Below are 6,534 nucleotides of genomic sequence, written 5' to 3'. Positions count from 1 at the left end.
GACCGCGCTAAAATACGTAGAAATATGGTCCCTAAAACATGGACATTAAATCTATGGCATACGGGCAGTCCGGACACGCGCGAAAAATAACTACGGATCGGAACCTAGTTAAACAGCACGTAAAACGAGGCATTTGGCGCGTTAAACTAGCTCAAATAATTATGCAAGTCGGATATTCGTGTTCTACTCGCGAAGCTACCCCAAAACGATATAAAGATCACCTCGATCCGACTAACGGAACAAAAGTTACGGGCGTTTTAATATTCGGCTAAAAACTGGAATTTATTAATTCCGAAAATTCTTATTGACTAACGGGCCTATCACGGGGCGCACTAAAATGAAAAAAGTGCCCAGGCGGAGGAATTTCACCTCGGCCACCTGGGCCTGGCCGGTTGGAGAGGAGGCCGGCCCGGTCGATGTGCGGCACGGGAGAGGCCACACGGTGATGGGCCGGCTGGATGGGCGCGGCCCACAGCGGCGAGCGGGACGGCCTGCCTGGAGCATCCCCCGTCGTCTCCCTCCTGGAGCACGGGCAGGACGGGGGTTCCAGCGGCGGCGGGCGGTCAACAGCGGCCGGCGACAAGGCTCCGGCGAGGGGGCCGGCCGGATCTGGCGGCGGCGTGTGGATCCGGCCCCCTGGGCCCCATTCCCGGCGACGCACGAGCTCCGGGCGGAGGTCGGCGGCCGACGCGATTATGGCAGAGGGCGGCGGTGCCGGTCACAGGCGGCGGCGGGAGGCGACGCAGGGCGACGGCGAGGTCCGAGGGCGGCGCTGGCGACGGGGCGCTGCAGGGAGGCGGCGCTGGCGAGGGCGGCCTCGGGCGCGTGGGGCGAGGGCGGCCATGGGAGGAGCTCGGGCAGATCGGGCAGACCGGGGCGGCGGCGGCTCGGGCTCGGGCGGGCCCCGGATGGGCTTCGCGGGCCCGGCGGCGCGGCAGGGGAGAGAGAGGTGGGGCGGCGGCTAGGGTTTGGTGGGGTGCGGAAATTGAGGAGGATTTTGAGGAAGGCTGTCTAAAAATTAAAGAGGAGGGGGTATTTATAGACAAATGGGGGGCTCGGTTAACCGGAATTTCGTTCCGGATCCAACCGCGGGGTCGGATTCGGACGATTCCGAACGCGGGTAAGGGTACGCGGTCGTGTAGAGGGGTATCCGGAGACGAGAGGGAGAACGGGCGATGCGGCACGAATTTTTGAAACATCGACAGACGTCCGACGAATAACCGAAGACGGTGCCGCTACAGGCGACCATTCGGGTACCAGACGGTCTCCGATCGCGACGAAATTCGACAGACGGCCTGGCTATGACTAATCTCGACCGCGTGCCAAGTTTCACCTCGATCAGAGAGAGTTTTAAACACACTTTAAAAAACGGGGTTTCGATGGTGCCGCGGGCGCGTGCGTGTGCGGTCAGGCTCGGAACGACCGACGACGAGAACCGGCAACTACTAACGAATGCAAGTTTTGAAAACTGGCGGCAACGGAGATGCCGATGCAATGCAGATGATGCGCATGATGCGATGATGACACGACGATTAAAATAAGCCACACGACGAAAACGGAAAGAGAGGGGAAGCTTCTAGAACGTCGGCATCGGGCTGTCACAATCCATTCCTACCGTTCTTCTACATCTGCTAGCACCGCCTGTCCAGAGTCGCCGCGTTGTCCAACCAAGCCAGAGCCCATAATGACTTGTGGCTGTGCAGGTAAGCCTTGAGTCTTGAAAATATCCGTCCGTCTCTTTGAGCCTGGGTGAAGCTTTCCGCAGGATGTCATGGCCGTCCCCAGCATCCCGGGTCATCCACTGGGTTCTCTAGGGAGCCGATCAACCGTCCTTCACCCAGAGTTGCATTGCATCCAAGGTCTTGAAAATCTTGTCTTAACCGGTCTTGATTATTTAATCAACCTTGCATCACTCGTGTTATGCACTCAACCGAAATCCCGTCTACTCAAGCATAGCAATATGAAAGTTGTCGTCCCGGGGCCAAGTATCGGGGTTGTTGTGTGCCTACCACATGATACTACAATCCATACTAGAATTTCCAAGTACTTACTCAGCATGTAATTGGGCATAGGATGGTAGAACTACGATGCATAAAACATAGGTGATAGTATGATCAAAGTGACTCGCCTGGTGATGTTGACGAAGAAGAATTTCTAGAGAAAATAACTTGATAGACTACTCGTCACTCTCCGATGAAATCTATATAGGAAACATATCATTCACATAAGCACTCATACTAGCAATCATTCTAGCAATCAAAACAAAAGAGAGAGAGCGAATAGGAAACCGAAAGAAACTTCACTTAAAGCTAGGAGTCTTCTTCTACATCAAACACTAACTAGTTTTTGTCTAACAGAAAATAATAACAAGGAACTAAGATATAAATCTAACTAAGATAAAATAAAGTATTTTTCACAAAACTTTTTGAAAGTATTCCCAAACGGGATTTGAAACAATGGTGAAAACAATTGCAAGTTACTAAGGAACTAGAATTGATTTCATAAAAACAAATAAAAATAAAATAAAACTTGTTGCAAAACTACTGTTTATCTAACAGAAACAAAACATAATAATGTTTCTGAAATAATAAAGAAAATATTTTAAAACAAAAGTATAAAAGGAATTAGCCGAAATCCTAAAACAGGTGAAACAGAAATTGTTTCACATGAAATAGTGAGCTAAAATACTCAAACAAATCTGAAGTTTTTACCACTGATAAATAAGATCACTAGTGATCAGTACCAAAAGGAATCAAATTAAAATCTATTTTTAAACTCCTGGAATAAGCAAAAGAAAATTTAAACTAAATCAGATCTAACTTATATTTTAAAATTTCAAACATAGACATATTATATGTTTTTTAAAACTACAGGAAATTTGTGAGCTACTGGAACAAGAATCAATATCATTGGACTTCGGGATTAAAAGTTGTGGCCAAAACAAAACAGAAACTTTCTGTTTTTGCAATTTAGACAGAAAAAACTGAAGCTAATCTAGCTAACTAATGGGGGTACACGTGGCATGCTACTATAGGCCGAGGGGGCATTTGTTGCAACGTTTTGAGCTAACGGCCGAGGCTAAGCAAAACCTGCTGGCTAATACATAAGTGAAATAAAACCGCTGGCTTTCTAATATAAACCGAAGAGGTACTTAGGTTCTATGGGCTACTACATAAAAAAACAAAACAAAGAACAGAGAGGGGAGGGAGATTACCTCGGCTGGGAGTAGCTGGCCTCCAGGTCGAGGTGGGGTGGGGTGCCGGTGTGGTGGGGAGGGGCCGGCGGGAGTGTGGAAGGGGGGGGGAAGGGGGTGGGGCGCTCCAGGGAGGGGGGGAGACCGAAGGGGAGGGAGTGCAGGGGGGTGGGGCGAGGTGGAAAAAAAACTGCTGGTGGTGCTGCTGCTCGCTGTAGGGGCGATGGGGATGGGGAGGAGCAGAGGGTGAAGGGCGATGGGGTGGCAAGGGGGCGGCGGTGGTGGGGGCCGAGGTGATGGGGAGAGGTGGCCGAAGGGTGGAGGTGGAGGAGGTGCAGGGGTGGCGAGGTGGAGGAGTTCCAGTGAGTTTTCCGGTGATGACTCCGGCGAGGGGTGTGCGAGCTAGAGGCGAGGAGAGGTGAACTTTTCAACGGGAATGGAACGAGGAGGAGGTGGGGCTTCTTATAGAGGCGACGGGAGGCGCTGGGAAGGGAAGGATTTCGCAAATCCCGGAGGTGGGGATTCTCCTCTCCATGGAAGGTAAGCTTCTGTCACGTGAAGAAGAGATGGAGGTAGGAGATGATGTAGGTTGGGACAAAATAGGGAAATGTTTTAATGGGCCAGGAGGCATTCCTAATAAAAGTGATTCTATTCCTATTTTCAAAACTAGGAAACTAAAACGTTAAAAAGGAAATCAAATCAATTCGGAATAAAGAGTTTTTATATACTAAAATTATCAGAAAAAATAAAATATAGATGATGGGCATTTTTCCACGGCAAAAATAAAAACTTCAGAAAAAAATATTTTCACAAAATTGCCAAAAAGGTTTATTTTCTTTTGCAAATAATTTTCAAATGATCCTCTAAGTTTGAGGGTTCAAATAACTTTCAAAATGCCCGTGGGTTCGAGGGTCATGTTCCTCCGCTCTAGAATGTATTTCCCGGCATTTTGTTGCACGAAGAAAACGAATGGAAATGCAAAAGAATTCAATGCAAATATCTCCGTTCAAATTCTTTATAGTTGAAGAAGTCATGTCATCTTCTCTCTTTGCTTTTAAAAGCTTGAATTTGAATTCACCGGAGAAGGGGAAAGTCATTTTATTCCCTCTCATTCAAAAGTTTCGAAAAGTTTCACATTTCACACAAGTTTCAGTCACTCAACAAACAAACAAACAATCAATCTAATAATTATATTAACATTCCAAAATTTATAATTTTGGGATGTTACATATTTTCTGCGTGTCAAGTATTTGTTCCTATGACCATGAGATCATATAACTCACTGACACCGGAGGAATACTTTGTGTGTATCAAACGTCGCAACGTAACCGGGTGACTATAAAGATGCTCTAGAGGTATCTCCGAATGTGTTAGTTGAGTTAGTATGGATCAAGACTGGGATTTGTCACTCCGTGTGACGGACAGGTATCTCGGGGCCCACTCGGTAATACAACATCACACACAAGCCTTGCAAGCAATGTGACTTAGTGTAAGTTGCGGGATCTTGTATTACGGAACGAGTAAAGAGACTTGCCGGTAAACGAGATTGAAATAGGTATGCGGATACTGACGATCGAATCTCGGGCAAGTAACATACCGAAGGACAAAGGGAATGACATACGGGATTATATGAATCCTTGACACTGCGGTTCAAACGGTAAGTTCTTCGTAGAATATGTAGGATCCAATATGGGCATCCAGGTCCCGCTATTGGATATTGACCGAGGAGTCTCTCGGGTCATGTCTACATAGTTCTCGAACCCGCAGGGTCTGCACACTTAAGGTTCGACGTTGTTTTATGCGTATTTGAGTTATATGGTTGGTTACCGAATGTTGTTCGGAGTCCCGGATGAGATCACGGACATCACGAGGGTTTCCGGAATGGTCCGGAAATGAAGATTGATATATAGGACGACCTCATTTGATTACCGGAAGGTTTTTGGAGTTACCGGGAATGTACCGGGAATGACGAATGGGTTCCGGGAGTTCACCGGGGGGGGGGGGGAACCCACCCCGGGGAAGCCCATAGGCCTTGAGGGTGGCGTACCAGCCCTTAGTGGGCTGGTGGGACAGCCCAAAAGGGGCCCTATGCGCATTGGAAGAAAAATCAAAGAGAAAGAAAAAAAGGAGGTGGGAAGGGAAGGAAGGACTCCCACCCACCAAACCAAGTCCAACTCGGTTTGGGGGGGGGGAGACCTTCCCCCCTTGGCTTGGCCGACCCCCTTGGGGCTCCTTGAGCCCCAAGGCAAGGCCCCCCCTCTCCCACCTATATATACGGAGGTTTTAGGGCTGATTTGAGACGACTTTTCCACGGCAGCCCGACCACATACCTCCACGGTTTTTCCTCTAGATCATGTTTCTGCGGAGCTCGGGCGGAGCCCTGCTGAGACGAGATCATCACCAACCTCCGGAGCGCCGTCACGCTGCCGGAGAACTCTTCTACCTCTCCGTCTCTCTTGCTGGATCAATAAGGCCGAGATCATCGTCGAGCTGTACGTGTGCTGAACGCGGAGGTGACGTCCGTTCGGTACTAGATCGTGGGACTGATCGCGGGATTGTTCGCGGGGCGGATCGAGGGACGTGAGGATGTTCCACTACATCAACCGCGTTCACTAACGCTTCTGCTGTACGGTCTACAAGGGTACGTAGATCACTCATCCCCTCTCGTAGATGGACATCACCATGATAGGTCTTCGTGCGCGTAGGAAATTTTTTGTTTCCCATGCGATGTTCCCCAACAGTGGCATCATGAGCTAGGTTCATGCGTAGATGTCTTCTCGAGTAGAACACAAAAGTTTTTGTGGGCGGTGATGTGCGTTTTGCTGCCCTCCTTAGTCTTTTCTTGATTCCGCGGTATTGTTGGATTGAAGCGGCTTGGACCGACATTACTCGTACGCTTACGAGAGACTGGTTTCATCGCTATGAGTAACCCCGTTGCTCAAAGATGACTGGCAAGTGTCGGTTTCTCCAACTTTAGTTGAATCGGATTTGACCGAGGAGGTCCTTGGATGAGGTTAAATAGCAACTCATATATCTCCGTTGTGGTGTTTGCGTAAGTAAGATGTGATCCTACTAGATACCCATGGTCACCACATAAAACATGCAACAACAAAATTAGAGGACGGCTAACTTGTTTTTGCAGGGTATGATTGTGATGTGATATGGCCAACGATGTGATGTGATATATTGGATGTATGAGATGATCATGTTGTAATAGATAATATCGACTTGCACGTCAATGGTACGGCAACCGGCAGGAGCCATAGGGTTGTCTTTATACTAATGTTTGTGCTTGTAGATGCGTTTACTATTTTGCTAGGATGTAGCTTTAGTAGTAATAG

The sequence above is a fragment of the Hordeum vulgare genome, chromosome 7H, assembly GCF_904849725.1.
Source record: "Hordeum vulgare subsp. vulgare chromosome 7H, MorexV3_pseudomolecules_assembly, whole genome shotgun sequence".
Classification (NCBI taxonomy): domain Eukaryota; kingdom Viridiplantae; phylum Streptophyta; class Magnoliopsida; order Poales; family Poaceae; genus Hordeum; species Hordeum vulgare.
This window is presented reverse-complemented; position numbering follows the sequence as displayed.